General features: G+C 33.4%; 1 pseudogene; it reads right to left on the bottom strand.

The window, feature by feature from the left end:
• Window positions 1-1361: 1361 nt before the first annotated feature.
• On the bottom strand, window positions 1362-13325 carry LOC125822483 (long chain base biosynthesis protein 2a-like; annotated as a pseudogene).
• Window positions 13326-25353: the final 12028 nt, after the last annotated feature.

Genomic DNA, 25353 nt, shown 5'->3' with positions numbered 1-25353 from the left:
GGAGGAATTGAAACTTGACTTGAAACCCTAGGTTGAATCCTTCTTCATCAAACTTTCTAGAGAGAAATATGTGACAGTTCTTCTTTTTGGTGAATTTGGGGAGAATAAAGTAAATGAACTAATTTAGTGGTTGGAATCACTTATATAGCGGTCTTAGTGAAGTGTAAAATGACATAGTATAGAGAAAAAATAATTAGGAAAAAACTCAACTACCCCTAAACTTAACTGCCAAACCACTACTTACGGCGATGACCGACGGACTGTGGACAAGACGATGGGCCATCCTGCACGATCGTCGTTCGTGGTCAGAAACTTGTTTTTGGGGCCCTTGACCTACGAACACCTGACCACGGACCGTCATCTGATCGATGGCCCGTTGGTCAGGCCATGGTTCATGGCCTATAAGGATCCTGGGAGTGACATGTCCACGGACCACCCTACGATCTGTGGTTCTAGCCATGGCCCGTGGTTGGCCTCTGTGGCTGGCACTTGAAAATTCTTGAAATAAGTTAGCTTACCCTTTTTCGGATCCAGGGTGTTACAATTGGCTCAGGACTATTAATGTCAGCTAAACAAACTACGCAACTCAATGTCGATTATGACTCTGACTAGGGAGCATGTGTAGAAACTAGGAGGTCAGCCACAAGATATTTAGTGAAGTTTGGTGTTGCTTTAGTGTTTTGGAAATCTAAGAAGAAAGAAACAGTGTCAAGAAGTGCAACTGAGGCAGAGTACAGAAGCATGGCTACTTGTGCAACTGAGATAACTTGGTTATTAGGCTTGTACAAAGAGCTGGGAGTTAGTGCTAATCTTCATGTGCATATGATGTGTGAAAGTAAGGCAGCCATTCAAATAGCTGCTAATCTAATCTTTCAAGAGAGAACTAAACACATAGACATTGATTGCCACTTTGTAAGAGAGAATTTGTCAAGGATTGATGAAAACTAAACAGATCAACACCAAACATCAACTAGCTGATTTACTGACTGAAGGTCTGGGAAAGGCACAACATAACTTTCTGATGAGCAGACTTGGAATGAAAAATGTGTTTCAACCATAAGCCTAAGGAGGAATGTTAACTAATATAAATGGTTAAGCAAGCTATATGGTTGAGTTAGTTAACTAATCAGATATATTTAGTTAGAAATATGTGTAGTTGGCATTAGTTAGTTACTGAGTCATATTGAGTAGTATAAATACATAATATGTATAGATTCAATGTAACAAGTATGACAATTCAATCAATCTGATCCTCTCTTCTTCCCCTCTTCTTTTACTGTGAGTTTAAGCTCCACCTATGGAGCTATCACTATCAACTTCCGTCAGCAGCAACAGGTACCAAGTAATTTTGTCCACCAAGATTAGGATAGATGAGAAGAATCACCTAGTGTATTTATCTCCACTGGGATAGTAGACAAGTATTTTATACCCAATAAATCACCAACTCTGCTGATAACATGGCAAAAGCAACAAAATTGTCAGTAACTAGTCAACATCTACATTGCTTTTCTTTCTCATAAGATATTACTACATTGCCCAATGAGACAATATTCTCACAAGAATAAATAATTGAGACACCAATATACATTTGCCCCTATTATGATTATTGTATGAGTTGGAAATATGCAAACATAACATAAAGCAAGTCATCTCAGCGTTTTAGTACTCATTTTTTCCTCACGGAGATGATATATGATCAGGTCATAATTATTCACAATGTAGTTTCCCAAAACCCCATCCACCACCCTAGGATGAATTTGGAAAAGGTAACAAATATATCAAGTCTAGCAATTAAGTTTATGGGTGTATTAAATATTGTTTGGCCATGGATATTTTTCACCTATTTCCAGAATATTATTTCAAAAAAGTTTTTGGACATTGAACTGTTACAATTCTTCAAAATTCAATAACCGTTTTCACGTCAAATCACTCATAAAAATCCAAAAACAACTTCAATTTGTATGCATGACCAAATGTCTAAAACAATCCAATTTTCAATTTTATTTTTTCCAAATTTCACAATTTTTATGTTCAAACACCTACATCGATGACAAAAATGTATGCGTGAAATATCTTTCTGCAAAGAAACTGAAAAGTGACCATCCTAATATCAGTTTCCAAAAGTTCATATAAATCTAGAGGCAGTTCAAAGCCAGATTTTGTGGGTTCAATTGCACTCATTGAGTCTATAAGATGACAATTATTATCAACCACTAACAGTAAATGTCAAATTCACTTATGAATTCAACCCATATTGCTAACATTTCGATTTCTCTCAGAATATGAATTAAGTAAGAAGTAAGTCAAGTTCTATTAGCGCTTCTAACTTGTCAGTCTGTGATGCATTAAGTTGAGAGTGAAAGAAGAAAATGGAGTAGAAAAAAATTCGAGTGAAAGCCATGTGAATGAATTTGAAGTTCATAACGAGGGTATATAGCGCTTAAGAGAAGGAAAAGAAATTGAAGAGCAAGCTCTAACATCCAATGCTTTGATGAGATCTTCCTTTGAGTGGGCAGCAATGCAGTGAGTATTAAGACATAGATACAAGTGGGATCATGTTCTTTTCACAAATAATTATATAGATAGATAAGGATAAAGAGAAGAAACTGTACATTCTATTTCAGACACTCTCATGAAAAAGCCAGTAATTTTGCAATATTATAAAGCATTATGGGCATCACAGGTTAATCATAGTCTCCCAGAACATCAAATCCCATCTTCTACAGTTCAGACCAGAAGAAGTTGCTATTTTCACGTTGGCGTGCTATTTTTTGAGCTCCTATAACAATGAATTCAATAGTGGTTTACGAGTAGTTAGAATTTGAAAAGCTCATACAATTAATTATAAGAAAGAATTTTGACCTCTTTTTGAACCATCTTCACCAAGCAAAACCTTAATAGCATAAATGATTTGTTGAACAGCTGGAGGTGATATGGATATTGTATATACATGCGCTGGACAAGTGTACTTCAAATATTCAATTAGTTCCTGAAATTTTCATCTTAATGTTACAATCATATATTACAAATTACACTATCAAATTTACCAAACGAAAATCTCAAAAGTGGAAGGCAAATTACTATAGAAGTAGTAAATAAGTTTCCACCTTTTAATGGTTTATTGTCAGTTTGGAACATGATATTGTTCTAAGCCCACTATGATCCTTTACCGGAATGATAAATAGATATGAAGGTGTGGAGGACACAAACTAGGGTAGAACGTCATAGTGCTATGGTTGTAGTTTGATGGTAATATTATTTGGTTGTGTTACTGTTCTGCTACAATATATGTTGTTTAGTTTCTCTTGTACTTTCATTACGTCTTTTTAGTCTATTTTTTACTTGAGCCTCTAAGGTAGAGGTAAGGTCTACTAAGTACATTCTACCTTCTACAAACCCCACTTTGTGTGAATACACTAGATATGTTGTTGTTGCTTAAATTGAGTAATTAAGAGAAGAATGAATAGATGATAAAATAAAATAGTATAGCCATGATAGAATCTGTTGATACTCCAAAATAGCACAACTAGGTTACTCGTTCAATTTCATAATGTACGTAATTCAAGTAGAAAATCTATTGATTAAATAAAAAATTATATTTTTTTCTTGAATCATTTGCATCAAACTACTAATGATAAAGATAGTTCAGTAGCATTGCCATAAGAATGATGAAGGAAACATACCTTGGATCCTGCAATATAAACCCCACAGGATCCAAATGACTTTGTGAAAGTTCTCATCATAATGTCCACATTTGCAGTATCAATTCCCAAGAGCTCACATACCCCCTTTCCTATTTTACCAACTGCTCCAATGTTGTGAGCCTCGTCTACATAAACATATGCCTGCATCAAGAAGATCAAACACACAAAGACGCATGAGAAACAAATCCCAAAATGTATATAATAGAAATATAGTGAAACAGAGTTTGTCCCAGAAATGAAAGATGGTTAGTGTATTAAGAAGTTGAAGTTGTTCTTCTTGTTCTTAGAAAAATCATAAAGTTAGTAATTAAGATGAAAATAGTTTCAAAGAAGTACCTTGTACTTCTTGCATATGGCAACAATCTCTGAAAGCTTGCAAAGCTCCCCTTCTATGCTATATATGCCTTCCACCACAACAATTATCTTAGTCCACCGTCTATGATTTTGGGGCTGTCCCTCAGCAATATTCTCTCGTAAAACTCTTTCCAAATGTGAGGGTTCTAGAGAAAGAAGGGGATGAGAAACTATACCTTGTTTTCCAAATCATATTTGTACTAACAAGGAGAAGGGATACATTCTTCAAAACTTACTATTATGTTGAAAAACACAAATAGTGGCTCCAGATCCTCTAGCTCCATTGACAATAAAGCTGTGATTTAGAGAATCACTAATAATCAAACCTCCTTGCAATGACCCTATTTGAAGCTAAAAATGAAAATGATAAGCTAAACACAATGATACGATAGTAACACTATGTACCTCTCCCTATCAAGACATGAAGCACAACTGAGTTTGTTACGTTGCCCATACCAAAAATGGTAGCAGCTGATTTTCCAACAAATTTAGCCACATGCTCTTCTAATTCAGTATGTATTGTTGTGGTTCCTATTTTAGCAAATAATGACCTTTAAGAAGAAGGCTCCCCTCCCTATTCTAGAAAGATACACATGAGAAACTTGCCTACCTCCATCAACTCGGGTACTACAAGTGCTTGCGGAAAATATTTTCAAAGACTCAATTGTCCGATGAGAACAATATTCATCAAATGCAGCAAAACCAAGATAATTATATGATCCCAAGTTGAGGCACCTCGAAACATTTTTCGTCCGCCTACATAATTTGAATTTCTTTTGATTGAGAAAATAAAAAAGTATTTCAATACGTACTGTTACCCCTAAATACATGTCTTTTATAAAAAATAATTACGACACATTACATATAGTTAAAGTAAATTACAAATTGAAACAAGTAAATTACGACACTTTTGTATCTTGTTGTTATCATTGCTCACGCGCTTCACCACATCAAACCAAGCATCTGGAGAACTACATATTGGCCGTTCAAAACAGTCCTACAAAAGTACGATATAAATTAATTGACCAAAACTAGAAACTAAACATATTTATGATTAGTGCAAGTATTTTTATGTTTCTCATTGAAATAAATGTATGTAGCTCTAGAATATAGACCCCCTCCTAGAACATGGCCATATCAACACACCGGAGCATGGAAACACCACCCCCAAGACCACCAGACCTACCGAAACCACCAGATGAAAACAATAATATGATAGAGTGTTATATTCTATATTTTTATGACTTAACAAACAATGGAATCTGGTAAAGGGATCTGATCCATCGAGTGGTATTGTCCAGAACGAGTCATGGGAGCGCAACTGTAAAGTTGTCATGCCTGTTGTGGTAGGTGAGCATGACAGCTCAGGCCCAGAGCTCTCAGCCAATGGAAGTAGACTAGGTTGTATTTGTACATCCTATATTGGAAACTTTGACAATAAACAAACTAGTTCTTGCATAACAAGAATATTCAAAGCAAAACCTATTCTATTAAGAAAGAACAAGCTCATATGAACATCAAGGAACCTGATCGAGTGATTTGCAGAAAGTCTGGAGTTGTTTGTTGAGAGTTGTGCCTTGTGCTAAAACATTGTAAGATCTATGTGTATTCTATAAAAGAACATCGATCATGTCAATTGAAATCTATGTAAAGTAAAGCTCATGGCTAGAGTTAGTTATGGTGTGTGCAGTTCAAGTATATGTTATCTAGAGATAGCTAATACAGTGGGTAATAAAGTTATTATTCTGAGTCTAGTAATAGAGGTGTTACAATGTGTAGGATCAATAGTTTAATCATTTGTGATTACCGGAGGTTGTATTCACATGTTTCTTGAAGTTTTAGTAAAGTTGTTGAGAAATCCTGTGTGACTGGTTCTGATTTTCTTCTCCCTTGAGCAAAAAGATTTCCATGTAAACATCCTTGTTCTTTACGTTCAACTTTACTATTCTTATCACTATTTAAATAGTCAAGGGACCTAGTCTCTTGACTTGAAGTGGATTCATATAAGCCAACAATTTGTGTGAGTGTTTGAACTCTCAATACCGTTAATACCTAGAGAGGATCCTTCTTAAATGAATGCTCCACCAAACTTGGAAGAAAGACATTCTACCACCAGACCCCTTATTCAATGGCCAGTAATATGATTGGTGGAAGACTAGGTTACATGATTTTATCATGGCTGAAGATAGCGAACTTTGGTACATCATTTGGGATGGACCTCATGTTCCTATAAATGAAGTAAAGTAAGGAGACATAACTTGACTTGTTTCTAAGAATTTGATGGATTATAACGAGGTTTATAGGAAGAATATTGAAAAAAATTATAAGGCAAATAAACTCCTGGTATCTGACATAGGACTAGATGAATATAACCGGATATTTACTTGTGAGTATGCCAAGGAGATCTGGAATGTTTGAAAACAGCTCATGAAGGAACAAGTCAGGTGAAAGTGTCTAAGGTATTATGCTTGCCACCCCAATATGAGAAATTTTAGTATGAAGGAAACCATCCAAGAGATGAATACCAGGTTCACCTCGATCACTATTGAGTTAAATTTTTTGGGTGTGACGTTTTATCCAAGTAAACAGGTAAGAAAGATTTTCAGAATCCTTTCCAAGTCTTGGGAAAGCAAAGTTGATGTCATTTCAAAAGCTAGGGATCTAAAGACTCTTACCATAGATGAGTTGATCGAAACTTGAAAATCCACAAGCTAAACAAGAAACAAGATCACTCCTAGAAAGATTAGAAGAAGGAAAAGACCTTGACTCTCAAGGCTTCCCAAGGTGAACTTAGTGAAGAAAATGAATATATGGCATACTTTGCTCGAAGGTTTCACAAAGTTGTGAGAAAAAAAATGAATATAAGAAAAATGGAAGCTCCAGCAAACCCTCAGATGGAATTGATTTGTGTCACAATTGTGAAAAACTAGGGAATTACATCATATATTTCCCTATGCATGGAGTACAAAGATTATGTTAAAGCTAGAGGTCATAAAGGAAAATGAAGGAACCCGGTCCCTAACAAATTAAAAAGGAGAGTTGGAACTAACTATGTCATCAAAAGAGCTCTTGTTGCATGGAGAGATTTATCAAGCAACACTCTTGAACCTAAGTACCAAGATCAAGGATACTTTCATGATGGCAGTAAAGGTTGATGAAGTTGTTTTTGACTCTTTGTTTACTCTTATGACCAAATCAATTGATGGTGCAGATGAAGAGGTAACCTTTCTTGATATTAAACAAAATCTGAACGTCTACTCCATCAAGAAATTGAAAAGGTTAGCTAGTGTTCTGATTGACTCACTTTGTGAGTTGGCTGTTGAGAAGGATTTTTTAAATAAAAGTCCAAACATCTTTCAAAATAAGAAAATTGCTCTGACTACTTAGATGTTTGAAATTGAAGAAAGATCCTCTTCTCTAGATGTTGAAAACTTAGATCTCAAGAAGAAGCTGAAGAAAATCCCGAATCTAATTCTTAAGAAAAGAGTGAAGCTAGTAGGTTGCAGCTAGAACTTAAGTATAACCTAAAACAAATTGAGTTGAAGTTGATTATGTCTCTAGAGAGGAACTTGGTACGTGTTAAGGAAGAACAGAACAAATCTCTTAAATGAACCATCTCCTCTAAAAAGTTAGCAAATCTCACTAGTCAGGATACAACAATGGAAAGATTTTGGGATATCTAAAGTTAGGTCATCCTTATAATCCTCCTGATAATTCGTTGTGCATCCATTGAGGTCGCAAATGCCATCTTAAGAAAGACTGTGAAGTTTGGAAAAGAACGGAATATTGTTTCAAATTATTCCAAGCAAAAGGAAAATTTGAGAAGGGGACCTAGTATTGGTCCTAAAATGGAAAAAGCTAAGTTGACTTTTTGGACCAAGAAGTCACTGATTAAGACTCTGTCTGTATTTTGAGCATCAAGACTCAAATGGGTTCCCAAAGTTAACGAGTGATTTATTTTGTAGGTAAGAGTAGGAGGTAGCGGTCAATGCTGGTTCATGGATAGTGGATGCTCTAGACATATGACTGGGAAGACTGAAAGCCTCCTATCATTCAAAGCACTTCAGGGAGGAGGTGTCTCATATAACAATGGAAAGAAGGGCTATATTCTTGGCATTGGAAGAATTGGAAAATCTCTGGAACTTTCAATTGGAGACGTATATTATGTGAGTGGACTAAGGTACAATCTAATCAATGTATCCCAAATACACGACAAAGGAAATGAAGTCAACTTCTTGTCAGATTGTTATATTGTCACAAAATTGGTTTCTTAGATTGTAATTCTGATTGCTAAAATATGTAAAAATATATATGTGACTGACTTGGACACTGCTTGTGGAGATGACCTTACCTGCCTCAGTGCTCAGAGTGAAAATTCTAATCATTGACACAGAAGATTTGGTCATATTAACGCATCTCTTCTAAATAAACTTGTCTCAAAAGACATGGTTTGTGGATTGTCAAAAATCAAATTTGCATAATGACAGTTTGTGATATCTATGTTATAGGGAAGCAGACTAGATCCTTATTTAAACAGAAGAAATAGGTAAGCACTACAAGACTGCTTGAATTACTTCACATGGTTTGTCGATATGACCTACATTGGATCCCAAGACAAGAAAATGCATGTGTTGTTTGATATGACGAAAGGAAAAATGGTTGGAAGTGCATGGATTCAAAAACTCATCGCTTTGTTGTTTCTAGAGATGTTGTATTTGATGAAATCTCCTTGTCGCTGGAGTTGCATCAAAAGGAGAGGGTTCTGAAATATTGAAACCTGGAGTTTCAAACTTGTCAATCACAAGTGCTTCTCTATATAAAACATTTGATGAGGAGTTAAGCGAGAGGGCAGCCCAAAAACTCAACAAGAAGATGATGCATTAGTTTCGCTAAGACCAAACATAACTATTGTTAAGCCATCCCGCTTCAAAGATGAAAACTTTGTTAGTACATATTCATATTTCTTTGCAGGCCTGATTGACGATGAAGGGACTTCAGCTTTTGAAGAAGTTAAAGGAGTCAAAGAGTGGAAGTTTGCTATGGATGATGAAATGAGGCTCTAATGAATAATCAAACTTGAAGCTTTGTGCCAAATCCAAGAGATATACAATACGTTTCTTTCAAATGGGTTTACAAAATAAAAAAAAGAGCATATGGAAGCATACACAGATTTAAAGCTAGGTTGGTTGCTCGGGGTTTTTCTAAAATATATGGCAAAGACTACAAAGAAACCTTCCACCCATTGTCTAAGATGATCTCAGCTTGAATTGTACTAGCTTGGCAGCCTCATATGGTTGGAAAAAATGACAACTTGACGTGAATACTACTTTATTGTATGGAGATCTTGACAAAGATGTTTATATGGATCAACCACCCAGGTATGTTTCTAACTTATATCTTGATTGTGTTCACAAACTTAAAAAATCACTTTATGTATTAAGCAGAATCTACGAGCAAGGTATGAAAAAAATTATCAATATCTATATTTTTATGGCTACGCTGCATCATATTCAGATTGTAGCTTATTTGTTAAGAAACAAGGAGATTTCCATTTGGTTGTTCTTTTGTACATGGATGACATGATAATAATAGGAAACAATGATGCTGAAGTTGCAAGGCTTCCAGAAGAGCTTGCCATAAGATTTGATATCAAGAAGTTGGGAGAATTACATCATTTTCTTGACTTAGAGGTAACAAACACGGGTAAAAGGATATTTGTTACCCAAGAAGGGTATGCCAAGGAGCTTGTTGACATGTTTAGGATAAAACAAAGCAAAAAGTATTCTATGTATCTTGAGACTAGTATGAGATTAACATGTGAAGAAGGCTCACTTCTTGTGACTGTCTGACAAACATATTCTTTTCAATATGTCTGGTAGATTGGATGATAATAATATATATCTCGATATAGAGATTGATGATATGTCTTTTTGAGAAGTTTATAAGTTTTCATCGTGTCAAATCTTGCAAATGAATTTATGAATCCGACACATGAAATAAGTTAAGCATTGCTCTAAAGGAAATTAATCTTTGAATTAAATTTGTGAGTAATATAATTAATTGATTAGTATCTGAATCTTAACATGGAGAATTTTGAAATATAAATAGAGGAGTGCAATTATGAATTTATAGTGAAATGATTTGTAATTTATTATGGTAAGAATAATTTAAATTAATTATTTGAAACTATATCCATAATAGGAAGCTTCAGTAATTAATTTGGTGGTGCATAAAGTGTCCATATATAACTAAAACTCACAATCTTATTTTCTAGGAAAAAGGAACAAAGAACGTTACTTTTTGGTTCTTGAAAATAGGTGTCTTATTGTTCTCTTTTTTAAACTGGGAAGAATTCTATATAAGTAGACGTTCTTCTAACCTATAAAGACAATCAGTTTTCTATACAATACTTGTACACCCAAGTATTGGGAGAGTTCGATGTGAACATGGGATCGTTGCAGAAGACCAGAGACCTGCTGTCTAACTTGTGGAATCGCTTAAAGGTTCGTCTAACTTGTGGATTCGTTTGAAGGTATTCATGCTTCAAGAGGTAATTTTTAAATTAAATTTAAGAAAGTTTATTATATGTTCTAGCATAAACGTATTGATTATTTATTATTCATGTAAGCAATATGATTCTAATATGTTTCCGTTGTGCATATAGTTTTCCAACAGTAGACACATGTGTCCTAGGAGACATATCACACGTAGGATGCCACATAGGACACCATGTAAGACTGGACATGTATCTACTTGTTTAGTTTTATACAAATTTAAGTATTTACTTGCGCATATCCAAAATTATTGGACATAAATATCAATTGAAACAAAATTAAATAACACATTTATATATTATCTATATCTATATTACCTTAAAAGCATGAACTCCTAACTTGAATATTAAATTACTATAATATCTCTAACTTAGATTGTGACTTTTTCGATGAATTGTGACTTTTTCGATAAGTTGTGACTCTTTTCGAAGAGTTGTGATTTTTCGATGAGTTGTGACTTTTTCAATAAGTTGTGACTTTTCCAAAGAGATGTGACTTTTTTAATAAATTGTTACTTTTCCAAAGGGTTGTGACTTCTCGAAAAGGTCATGACTTTCAGATAAAGACACAAAAAACATTTGTTCATACTACCCTTTGTTCACTATACATAGAGGGGTTTCCTCTCATTTTTCAACCACAATTTTTTTAATCTTCTACTCTTCTTCTTCTTGCATTTTAATTTATTTTTTTTGTGTGATTTATTATCTTTGAGTGAGTTCGAAGTTTAGCGGAATATGAGGTACCACTATTCTGATGAAGTAAGTCGTTCTATCATAAGAGGGTATATTCCATAACCTCAAGTACTTGAGGAAAATAATTTTGATGACATGATAATTATTTTTTTGCTTAATAGATACATTAGTATGTAATGTTCTAATATATGAAGTTAACATGATGTAGCCTAAATTCATTTTTTTGTTATCAATTTCTCTTGTAATGTAGATATATGCTTCTGAATATCTTTTCCAAAATTTAGAGAATTGTCACAATTTATTTTTGATGCTCAAGACAAAAGAATGATTTTATTTATCAATGCTACTTATTTGATCTAGACTCTCATGAACTTTACTTCAAGATAGTTATTACTATATAAACACTGCCCTTTTGTTTTACTTATTTACTATTTCTTAATATTTTAGTATTTTAGACGAAGAAGTTCATATGACTACAAATAATGCTAGTTAAAGTTTGTATTAGTTTAATTTTTATTATTTAGTTAATTTAATTAGATAAATATTTTCATTATTAATGCAAATATATATTTATATTTGGGTAGATATTTGTATTTAAATTAAAGTATTATATGTCACAAATGTATTATCAAGTTAACAAGATCTTCTAGCTTCAAAATATATTATTTTAAAATGTTCCGAGTTTTTTTATCCAAACATTTGGTTAGATGACAAGAAAAATACAAAGCAAATATTGTCTATAGGGAAATATTAGTGAGATAAGACTAATTACATGATTGAACCTCATCGAATTGAAATAAGTATATACATTATTGAATTTAACTAATAAAATTATTCATTGACCATCTTCATAGGTTTGCATGAATAAAAGATATATATGACGATCCACGTTGCAAAAGAATCTGCAATATTATTTTTTGCTAAGCGTATTATTCAAATCTTCGCTTAAATAAGCAATACTATTTACTATAATATATATTTTTGAAATTGGTAATCACGTGCAACACACATGTCAAAAAACTAGTGCCTAGTATAACTGCAGGATGAAGTAGAGAGTTTAGCAGACCTCCGTATTAGATATTCGTTGCGCACTCGACATAGTATTTGGTGAGCTTCAACTAATAGATGTCTAGTAATCTTTGCTTGTACTTATAATTATAGTTTGAACATGTCCCGACAACTTTACATTATATAGTTATAGATTCTATTATAGGCTTAATGTACATTATAAACTTGTATAACATTATACAGTAATCTCACTTGTCGTTTACGTTAGCGCTAGTAGGCCACTACTGTTTCTTATTTAGAAATTTTTATCAATTTTTTTATTTACAGTGATTCATGTGCTTAGTAAAAATCATTTACATAGCATAAGTAACTGTAATTTGATCAGCTCATTCGATTAATATTGTCATTACACATATTAGCCACTCATATTAGTAACTGTAATTTCTTTTTCAGGTTACAAATACTAATATCATACTCATATTTTGTGGTATATTTATATATTGTATGCTTTATTTTGAACTAGTGTACACTATATATTCATTTTGGGGAAAAATGCCTGATATAGTTGGTTAACTGTAATTTCTTTTTCCCATCTTTTCATTTAATATAAATTAGTTGTTGGGGTGCTTAACGATGACTAAGATGAGATTATATGGGGCATAAAATAGGTTAAGGATTACGAGAAGTGAAGTTGCTTATCTCAATGCGATTATACAACCGCATAATGAAATCTTCATGTCCTTCGCTGATGGTTGAATATCCCTGCAACACAACACAACAGAAGAGGGATATCGTGATTACTCCATTGGTCTCATTTTAAAAAAAAAGTCATTTTAGAAGTTGAAGACAAAATGAGATTATTGTATGTTGTTGAAGAGAATTACGATGGAGATGGAAGGAAAAAAGACAACCTGAAGATTAGTAAAAAGAGAGCAGATATGACGAAGTTTGCCAAAGGCGATGATAATGGCACAGCTGAAGTAGGTGGTTAAAGTGATGAAGAAATATGGAATATTATTATTATTATTATTATTATTATTATTATTATTATTATTATTCACCATTTCTTCAACTAATTAGGAGGAAATGCAAAGTTATTAACATTTTAAACCTGCATATATAGTTGACTTTTTTTTTTACGTACATTTTACTCTTTTGCACATCACTGCCTGACATAACAACTCATTTACTATTTAATACACATCGCATGCATATATATTAAGCAACAACAACCATGCATATTACAGACTAGACCTCTCTCTATTTTTTTTTCTCAACTACGTTAATTTGCTGGACCCGAGAAGCAGGGCCGACTCAACAACATTGGAGGTCTAAAGCCAAACTTAAGAGAGGGGCCCTAATATTTAACTTTTTTCATTATTACTTTTATTTAAAATCTACTTTTCTAGCTATTTTAGATGCGAAGTCATTAGGTACTGTTTTATAATCAATTTGTTTTAATAATTCCTTTTCAAATGATAATATAGCTAATTCATTCAATCTCTCATGAGACATTGTTGATCTTAAAGAAGATTTAATCAATTTTAATTTCGAAAAAACTTATTTCGGCTGAGGCAACAGTTACAGAAACTGTTAACATTATTCTATAAGCAATATGTGTATTTGGAAAAGAATCAAGTCTTTTTGTTTGATAGGGTATTTTCATTAGATCATTATCTTCTACTTGTATTATTTCCCTTAACACTTTTAATTTAAAAAATAAATTTAAACCATCAATATCAGAATAACTATTACGTGTTAAAGAAAGTTCAAGGTTAAGACAATATTTTTAAAAAAAATTCTCATCATCTAGTGATCTCAATATTTTACCACTAAATAAGAAATCAAAAATATTTCCATATGCTTCAATTGGTTCAAATATATTTTGAAGTGAAAAAATAGTTTGATCTACTCTACATATATAAAGCAATTAACTCTAAAAGATTCTTTAAGGGACTTTGTGATTTCGCTATCCATATTTTCATCAAAGTGTTTCTTACGAAATTCAGGTTTGTTTTCATCTCATATGCAATTTTCTTAGTAGAAATCATAACACTCATAGTACATATAATATTTTTCTAAAATAAAATATATAAGTAATTATTTTTAAAAAATGGGCCCCCCAAAATATATGGGGCCCCAAGCGATGGCTTTAGTGGCCTAGGGGTTAAGACGGCCCTGCCGAGAAGGCATATTCCATCTAGTCCCTGGCCGAAGCTTCACAAACTTATCATCTTTTAAATTAATTTTGTTTTTCATGGATATTGTGGACTAAATTAAACTATCCTTATATATCCAAACCTTATTCACTTTATATGAATTTAGAGTTTTTCATTCAACTTTTGGTTCGCCACGCACAAGTTTTGTAGGAACTAAGTTATGTGGCATAATTAAGTTGTCTAATATTTCAAGAATTTATTATAGTGTTCATAAATTGAAATTGTTTTTTTTCTGGGGCTTATAATCTTTATTTGTTTTAGAGATCTTTATTTTGACAGTTATTGCTGGATGATAGAGTATTCTAACTCGAATTCAACACTGTCACCGGATCTTGTAGATAAATAAATCTTCAAGCTCAACTCACCACACGAGAAAAAAAGACTCCCTTTATCAAGTGTATAAAGCTGCGCCACTTCTTCCACTAATATAGCAATGCTTGACCCAGAAATCCGAGCTCGATCCAAAATATTTATGCTTGTATTCGATCTTTTTTCGTTGAAAACATTCACTTCAATCGTCCAATAAAGAAGATCAGCAACATCATTCACATGATACACAAGATTTTTATTTTATACAGGGTTTAAATCTCTCATTTTTACTTGTGTTCTTTGTCTTCGATTCTCAAACTCAACTTCTACAAATGGTGATGAAGAACCTTCACCATCTTTTGGCATCAAGTTATGTGTTGCCACCACTTCTACAATCAATTTTTCTTTACCATTATTCATAAAAGAAAAAAAAAACAGAGAGAAAAGAGACAGATAGGAAAACAGAGGAATAAGATTATACAGTTGACAGTGTTGAATTTGGGTTAAAAGATATGGGTTACGGCTTACGGATGGGGCTTTTAGGTGGGTATTTTGTTTTTTTTTTTAATAAGTTTAATTAATTATTAGGATAGCCAATAGAATAGCGACACATCATAAATGAATTTGCTAAGTGAAGTTATTATTTAGGTTGTTAAAGATGAAGGGGAAAATAGAGCCAAAAGGTTGACATCAAGGGCATGTTAGGCCCGAAAGGTAGAAGAGGGCTAATTTTGTACCAATTCGCATAGTTGAGGGATATTTTAGGCCCTTTTCCATTAATTAAGGACAATAGCTCAATTGCTGCTAAATATGTATTTTTAGCGGCAATTAGCACTCTTTATATATATATCCCTAAAGCCTTTAGCGACATTAGATCTAATGACACTTAACTAATGCTGGTAAAGACTTTAATACTATTGATTAATTTGCTTATTTATTACTGCTAAAAGTTATTTTTGTTGCAGTAAAAAATCAAAGTGGTGTGATAGACTCATAGGTTCATCTCCCTCTAAATGATGTACATTGTCCTCGATGCATAAAAAATACAATAAAGCTCTAGGGTATACCGGTGAAGCCTAGCCTTTCGAGTCTGGCACTTGCGTTGAGGAATTAGTCACCCTAGTAACCTCAATAGTGGTGTCGGTGGTGACCAGCACACACACAATGATGCCTCAAAAGGAATCTACACAACAAATAGTGAAGTAATAGGAGTTTCACGACCCAAAAGTTTTTAAAATAATAATTTTTTTGGTTTTATTTTAATTTAAATAGTGTACTATTTTTTACTTTATCTTTGGCCTTTAGTTTTAAATTCATATATTTTAGTTATAGCTTTATTATTTTGAGCGTCGCAAGTATTTGTATAATTTTTTTTAATTACTTTGAATAAGAAAATTAACTATTAATGAAGAAAAATATTTTAATCATGTACATCTTAATGGGACTCTTCACATTAGATTTGTGAGAGAAGAAGGACAAATTAAACAAAGTATTCATTAGGTTATATTTCTTACATAAAAAATAACATATTAACAAAATTAAACCATTTATCATTCGATACTTTTTCCTTGCAAAATTGGCTCGTGTTCTTTTTTCTTTTCTTTTTTATCGGATGTCCACTGCAGCTGCTTCTTCCTCATTGCTGCTTCTCTTGGCTCTGCTTCTTCTTCTTGCTTTTGTTTGCTCCTTTTGCTTCTTCGTCTTCTTTACTGTTGTTGATCCTTCTTCTTCTCTTTTATTTTTTTAAAAAATTAAAAAGGAAAATTGACGTACCGCAAAGGTGAATCGTTTTGAGTGAATTATATATCAAAACACTTGAAACATCGAGAGGATTTCATATCCAAAAATCTATGACTATTTAGAGGTGATTTTAAGTTGATTGAGATTGAATATTCAATGTATACTTCATGTATAATTAAGTTATATTCAACATTTTGCATGCATCATAATTTATAGTCAATGTATAGCTCTGATACCAACTTGGGGGGAGTCCCGATTCATAAATATATTATGAATTAATTTTTTCATAATACATCTTTTCTAGGGGTATTAATCTTATAATTTCTTTTATGTTTTCTAATATATACTCTATGTATTGTATGTCGTGGGTTTGTTGAAATGCTTCTATATTTTCTTTAATTAAATTACTTAATAAGGTAATATCTATTATAGTTTGTTGCCAATATTCTAAGTATTCTTGATTTATCATTAATCATTATATTGGATTTCTAAATCACTTAAGTTAAATTTTAACATTTCCATTTCTACTCTATCTAATTTGAATTCATACCATTCCTGGTTCATTAATTCTTCTTCTTCTTCTTCAAATATCAACTGCCATATCATTTGTTTTAGTTCCGTAATTTCTATGTTTCTTAATACATACAAGATTAATATTTTATATGCTAATATCATTTCGTCATGCAAATTAGGCATAATAATTTCAAAACATAATTCCCTTATACCATAGTTTTGACGAATATTATTCATATTAGATTACTATAAACTAGATTATTTTCAACATGTTTTCCTGTCACTGTTAACATCGTACTTTCGAAAGTATTTTCTTCCTAACAGCGCCTCAACTATGTTTACTCCCCTCACGGCTTCTCATGCCTATGGTTTCAACTTTAGGATGGCATAGTCTGAAAGTTTTCCTTTCTTTCCTCATGTTAACAAACTAGAAAACATCTAAAAATAATTCTAGTATATAATAACTAATATAAATTCTATTCTATCATTACTATGATATTCAGGAATTAATAAATTTAGTTATGCATAATCATAAATGTATATACCTGTGTAGTATCTGCACTATTTTGATCCATAGTTTTACTTGAAACTTAGATTTTTATTTGAGAGAATATTTGATTACAAAAGGGCTGTGCTTTCCGTGTAGAAAGTCTTGCCTCTATATGCCATAATGGCTACCTATTTATACACATATAAGTAACCTTACTATGGTTACTTTATTCCTACTATGATTACTTTACACCTAACTATAGTTACTTTACTATTCCTACTTTTGTACATATTCTAACTTAGACTAACACGTTAGTGCTTCTTTACATCTGCACTACTTTACAAAGTCAACAAAATGACAAACAACTTTACTTTACATTTTTGTACATAATATTTCTAACTTAACACGTTTACTACTATCTTTTCTTTTCATAAAGTAGCTCCACTTAGCAAAGTAGCTCCACTTATAGCTTTTTCTTTTTATCTTGTCGGTTTTGTCACTTCTTGTGTTTACTCTAGCTGCACGTCTGGGATCACATTATCTTCGCCTTGACATTTGGAACATTAATGATCCGGATATTTATGGCCAATAGTTTTGCAGTATCTGGTCATTATTTCTGAAGAGATAAAATCCTTCCTTATAGCTCTTGTTGTAGGTTGCTGCTCAGGTTTTAGCAGACTTAGCGCCCATTGCCTGAGTTCTTCCATATCTGCTGCTCTAAATTCTCGACAATTCGAATATATCATTGTTTGTTCCCGTGAATAATAACTCCATATTGAATTGTTGTTCAAATAATTAGATGTTAACTCATTCAGTATAGTAGCTATTCCAATAATCCTTTTTCCTGCATAGAATGCTGGTATCTCTACTTTTTGTATCTCCTCTATTTTTTCCGGTATAATCATTTCTCTAGTTAGTCCAATTTTTATAACTTGTATAATCGGTTTTATTTCGTCGTAAAGTATTTCTGCTGGTGCTGAATAAAACTTTATATAAAACAAAGTTCCTTTAGTTATTCTCTTGTAGTTCATGAATGCTTTATGTAACTCTGGTATCGTAGCTATTTCATCTCCAGTTTGGGTATATACTGTGTTCAATAATCCATAGTTATAGCAAGTTGCTATTAGGTTTGCATTTGTCTTAGGTAAAGCGATTAGTTTATTATATCCTTGCAAAGCTTGGGTAATATAATCTTCATGTGGATTTTGGGTAGTTTTTGATCTGGGGTTTTTATTTAAAAAGGTTTGTATTTTGTGGATATTTTCTATATATGCTCTGGTTATATGGTTATAGGTCTTTTTGTCTTGGTTTAGACTTTCCTTATAAGTATTTATTTGAGGTGGTACAAATATGGGGTTTTGTTTTTTGGGTATAAATGATTTTTCGAATATCTTGTTCATATTTGTATTGACATATCTTTTCTCCTCTTTTGTAGATGACATGCTACCTGTAGCTGCATGTAATAAATTGTTAGCTTGGGTTTTTCGGTGTTTCCCAGCGTCACCTTCTAGCTCTGGAATTTTTAAGTCTTCCGATCGACTTAGCTCCGCATATTTACCGTCATGCTGCTGACCTTTCATTTTTTTGTATCTCTTTGTCCATGTTATCTATCTTTGTACAAAGCATTGCTATAGCATTGAATATTTTTTCATCTTTGTCTAGGTCCGTTTGTGTAGCTTTGTCTTGATATGTAGTCTGCAATGACATTTTTGTTAGTACTTATTACTTCTATTGTAAATGTAAAATTCTGTATATTTAATACTAGTCTTCGTATTTCTTTTGTTGTTACTGAATCTTGTATCTTCCTTGTAATCCACCATTTCACCTGCGTATTATCTGTTCTTACAATGAACTTATTATATACTATATATGGTTCAAAAGCTAATAAACATTTATATAGTGCATATAATTCTTTTCTATTTATTTCCCATTTTATTTCAGGATTTGTAAATGTTCCTGAGTAGTATCTACAATGATGTTCTAGTTTTTCTTTTTCATATTTATATTTTAATACTCCTCCGTAACTTATTTCACTAGCATCTGATTCTACTATGTATATAAATTTTTTATTTTCATCTGGAAAATATAATTTAGGTAACTTCTTAGATAATGATTTTATTTTTTGTATCTGTTCTTGATCTTTTTTATCAAAATAATATTCTACATCTTTCTTCAATTTTTTGTGCAAAGGTTTTAGATTTTCTGCTAAATTAGGTATATATTCTCTTACCTGGTTTACTAATCCTAAAAATGATTGTAATTTCTTTTTCGTATCTATTTGTTCGTCAGAATTTATTATTTTTTGTACTATATGGTTTTGCATTTTTATACCATTTTTATCTATTTGTATTCCTAAAAATTCTATTTGATTTTTCATTATTTCTGCCTTTTTCTTACTTAAACTTATTCCTGAGTATGTTATAATATGTATAAATTTTTCTAACAATCGTATATGATCTTCTTCTGTTCGTGAATATAACAATATATCATCTATGTATACTATACAATTTTCTAGTTGGTTAAAATAATTATCCATAAAATGTTGGTATCTTCCTGGTGCATTTTTATATCCAAAAGGTAGTACGTTCCATTCATAAAATCCTTGTGGTACTGTAAAAACTGTTAATTTTTTAGATTCTTCTTCTAGCTTTAGATGATAAAATCCTGATTTACAATCAAATTTACTAAAATAATTATATCCTTGTATTTGTCTTAGGGATTTATCAGGTATTGAAGATAGATCTAGAGATTCTGTCGGAATTGTTTCAGGATGGCTATCGAAGATGAATTAACGGGAGTATCTACTGACAGAGCTTCAACAGAGCGTGACAATGGTGGAAATGGAAGTTTTGTGACAATTGATCACAATCATCCACTTTGTTTGAGTTCATCTGATGTGCCTGGAGCTCTCTCTCTTGGAATTCAGCTGACAGGGATGGAGAATTACACATTATGGATTCGCGCTATGGAGATTGCTCTGCTTGGACGAAACAAACTGGGATTCATTGATGGTTCAGTCTTACGAAGTGATTTCGATGGACCTTTGAAGAAAATTTGGGATTGATGCAATGCGATTGTGATCACTTGGCTTACCTGCAACGTAAGTAAAAATTTGCTCAGTGGCATTCTCTATTCATCCAGTGCAAATCAGGTATGGCTTGATCTCAAGGAACAATTTGACAAAATTAATGGATCTAGGCTTTTTCAATTGCATAGAAACATCTTCACTCTCACGCAAGGAACTTTGACTGTGTCTGCTTATTTTACTAAATTGAAGAGTCTATGGGATGAGTATGATTCAATCTTACCTCCGCCTAGTTGTGACTGTCATAAGACAAAGGACTATGTAGAGCAGATGCAGTATCAGAAGTTACTGCAATTCCTAATGGGCTTGAATGAAAGCTATTCGCAGGCAAGAGGCCATATTCTGATGATGTCTTGCCTCCCTAATGTGAATCAAGTATATGCATTAATCATACAGGATGAAAGTCAGAAAGGTATTGCTGGTTCTATTCATGAAGGAATGGAATCCTTAGCTATGTACTCTAGTAGAGCTGCTAGGCCTCCACTATTTAACAACAACAGACAACCATATCCTAGAAGGAACTTGTATTGTGATTTTCGCAATATGAAGGGGCATGTTAGGGCAGACTGTAACAAACTAAAGAAGTGTGATCATTGTAATGCAACTGGTCATGTGAAGGATAATTGCTATTTGCTCATTGGATATCCTGATAACTTCAAGGATAAGAAGAAGGTCAATACAGTAATGGGAGATCCACATAAAAGTGCTTGTTGAATGAGAACAACAAGATGATGGAAGATCCACATAAAGGTGCTTATATGGCCGGTAATCCCACTTCCACTTCCATTTCTTCCTTGAAATAGATTATAGCTACTGGGGCTACTGACCATATGATTCATGACCACACTCACTTGAATTCTAAGACTATAATGGGAAGCTTAGGAAAAGTGGAATTACCTACGAGTGAATTAGCTATAGTATCTCATGTTGGTAGTCTGAAGATAAATGAGAATGACCTGATCACAAATGTGTTATGTATACCAACATTTAGGTTTAATCTCTTGTCTGTCTCCAAACTGACAAAAGAATTGAACTGTAGTGTTGTGTTTTATCCTGCATACTGTGTGTTTCAGGACCTCTTGTCTGGGAACGTCAAGGGGATTGATGATATAGAGGATGGACTGTATGTACAGAATTGGAAGGCAGATCAACAGCAGGTGATTCAAACAATGTATGCAGTTAGAACTGATCCAGCTTTTTGGCACAAGAGATTATGACATGTTCCAATGGGAGTAATAAGGAAAATAAAAGAATTTACTTGCAGTAGTTTTAACATTGATCAAGGTCTCATTTGTCCACAAGCTAGGCAGACTAGAGTCTCATTTCCTGTAAGTCACACTGTAGTAGATGAGGTCTTTGACTTGGTACATATGGATGTTTGGGGTCCATATAAGGTTTCTACATATAATGGAATGAAATACTTCCTTACTTTAGTTGATGATAAATCTAAATAGACATGGACTTTCTTACTGGCATTAAAGTCTGATGTAATTGTTGTATTGAGACAGTTTTTGTTGATGATAAAGAACCAATTTGAGAAATGTGTCAAAAAATTTAGATCTGGTAATGGAGGTGAATTTTTGAATTCTACTTGTCCTGATTTGTTTGTAATACATGGTATTATTCATCAAAGGTCTTGCCCACACACTCCACAACAACATGGAGTGGTGGAAAGAAAACATAGACACTTGTTGGAAACTGCAAGAGCTATTAAATTTCAAGGTTGTTTACCTAATAGATTTTGGGGAGATTGTGTGGAAGCTGCCACTTATATCATTAACAGAGTTCCTTTGTCTGTACTTGGAAATAAGTCTCCATATGAGTTATTATATCACAAGCTACCTTCTTTAGTTCACATGAGAGTGATTGGTTGTTTGGCATTTGCTACAAGTCTCAGAAGGGATGATAAATTTGCACCTAAGGCTAGAAAAACAGTGCTATTAGGATATGCTGTTAGTAAAAAAGGATACAAGTTATTAGATGTTGAGTCCAGACTTGTTTTTGTCAGCAGAGTTGTTCTTTTCTTTGAAGATAAATTTCCATTTCAAGCACCAGGGCTGGTTGAAGCAGATGATTATGGACCTATTATGTCTTCACATACAGAGGATGAACTTACACCTTGTGTTGTTTTCAAGACTGTAGTACAAAATGGTGATGCAAATAGGAAGGATGAGAATGCAGATCCTAGTTCACTTGTAGTTAATGAGCATGCAGATCTTAGCCCATGTGCAGCCACTGAGCAGCCCAACACAGAAGCACATACACATGATCATTCTAAGGATCAGAATCAGGTTTCATCAGTACAACCTGATGATGTTACTTCACCTGCTGTAACTAGGAAATCTAGCAGGCATGTAAGCCTCCCATCTGGCACACTAATTACATATTGACAAAGCAGAAGACTACATCTGGCAATTGCTCTTATTCTATTGCTAATGTAGTAGATTATCACAACATCTCACCAGCATATAGGAGTTATGTGACCAAGTTCTCTCAGGAAAGAGAACCACTTTCATATCAAGATACTAGGTGGATTCTGGCCATGAAAGATGAGATACAAGCACTGAAAAATAATCATACATGGGAGATTGTTCAGCTGCCTAAGGATAAGAGGGAAATAGGATGCAAATGGGTATACAAAATAAGTATAAGTCTGATCGTGAGGTCAATAGGTTCAAAGCTAGGTTGGTAGCCAAGGGTTACAATCAAAAGGAAGGGCTGGACTATCAAGAGACTTTTTCACCTGTAGTAAAAATGGGAACTATCAGGGTTGTCATAAGTCTAGCTGTTGCACAACATTGGCAAGTATATCAGATGGATGTGTTCAATGCATTTCTTCAAGGAGATTTGAAGGAAGAAGTATACATGGAGTTACCACCAGGATTTGTTCACCAAGGGGAGAAAGGGACAGTGTGCAAGCTCATCAAATCACTTTATGGGCTCAAACAGGCCAGTAGGGGAACATTAAATTGACCACATCACTAGTTGATTCTGGTTTTCAGCAGAGTCACTATGACTATTCATTATTCACCAAGCACAAAGGAGAGAGTTTAGTGATGGTATTGATATATGTTGATGATTTACTTATTATAGGGAATGATCACAAATTGATATTAGAAACAAAAGATATTCTCAAGGACAGGTTCAAGATTAAAGACTTGGGTGATTTGAGAAATTTTTTGGGTATTGAATTTGCCAGAAATGAATCAGGGATACTTTTGCATCAAAGGAAATATTGTCTTGAGTTAATCTCAGACATGGGCTTGTCCAATTCAAAGCCAGTTGGAGCTCCTGTTGAGCTGAACCAAAAGCTCACAACTGCAGAATTTGACTTACATTTTCCTACTGAATCTGGAGATGATAGGGTGCTGGATGATCCTAGTATGTATCAGAAGTTAGTAGGAAGGCTGCTTTACTTAACAATAACAAGACCAGACATAGCTTTTGCAGTGCAGCTCGTGAGTCAGTTCATGCACAATCCCAAATCATCTCATATGGAAGCAGCAATAAGGGTGGTAAGATATGTCAAGCAAGCACCAGGATTGGGTATACTTATGGCAGCCAACACAACTGATCAGTTAATTGCATACTGTGATGCAGATTGGGCTGCATGTCCGAACAATAGGAAATCAATCACCAGTTACATGGTTACATATGGAGGTTCCTTAATCTCATGGAAGTCAAAGAAACAGGATACGATTTCAAGAAGTTCAGCTGAATCTGAGTATATGAGTTTGGCTTCAACTGTTGCAGAAATTATATGGTTGGTTGGTCTCTTTAAGGAGTTGGGGGTACAACTAAACCTGCCAGTGCCTATATATAGTGAAAGTTGCTGCCAACCCAGTCTTTCATAAACGAACTAAACATATAGATATTGATTGTCATTTTATAAGGGAAAAGGTTCAACTAGGAATGGTTCAACCCCTCTATCTGAAGACAACAGAACAGCTTGCAGATTTGTTCACCAAAGGACTCACTCATGTACAACACACTTATTTGTTTACCAAGCTAGGAATGAAGAATGTGTTTCATACTCCTAGCTTGAGGGAGGATGTTGAGGAACGAGTTAAATGTACAACTATTAGTTAGTTAGAAGTTGGTTAGAATAAATTAACAGACTATGAGTCATCAGTGAGTTAGTTAGGAATTGTCATTGTCAGTATTATATTCACTACTCCCTTTCTGTATAAATATAATAGCTTGTAACAGATTTTCATTCATTCAATACAATCTTCTCTTTCACAAATCCTAATAGTTTCTACACTGTCTTATCACTAATCAGTCGTTGAAGACTATTTTTATCAATCTCAAAGGCATTTCATGGACAATGCCTAGAAAGATTGTTGGCACTCTTTTCAGGTAGGAGAAAGCTAGAGTTGGGGCAAGAGATAGGGATAGATGGATGATTAAATGTATTTGGTGGACGATTTGGAAGGAAAGGAATGTTAGATGTTTTGGGAATAGGAGTAGAATATACAGAATGTTAAGCTCCATTGTAGATTGTTATTTTGTTTCTGGTGTACAAAGGCTTTTGCTGATGATACTGCAACAATTCTAGATGTTTTGGTGTCAGTAAAGGTTTGTAGTATCAGTCTTGTAAATTTTTTAATCTTCCTCTTGTAAATATGGTTTTCAAGTACTGCCTAAGTACTGAAATTAACAGAAATTGTTACCAGATTCAAGAA

Source organism: Solanum verrucosum, unplaced genomic scaffold, assembly GCF_900185275.1.
Source record: "Solanum verrucosum unplaced genomic scaffold, falcon-dt-bn FXZP01000302.1, whole genome shotgun sequence".
NCBI lineage: Eukaryota > Viridiplantae > Streptophyta > Magnoliopsida > Solanales > Solanaceae > Solanum > Solanum verrucosum.
The sequence above is the reverse complement of the archived record's forward strand: the minus strand, read 5'-3'. Positions and strand labels throughout refer to the sequence as shown.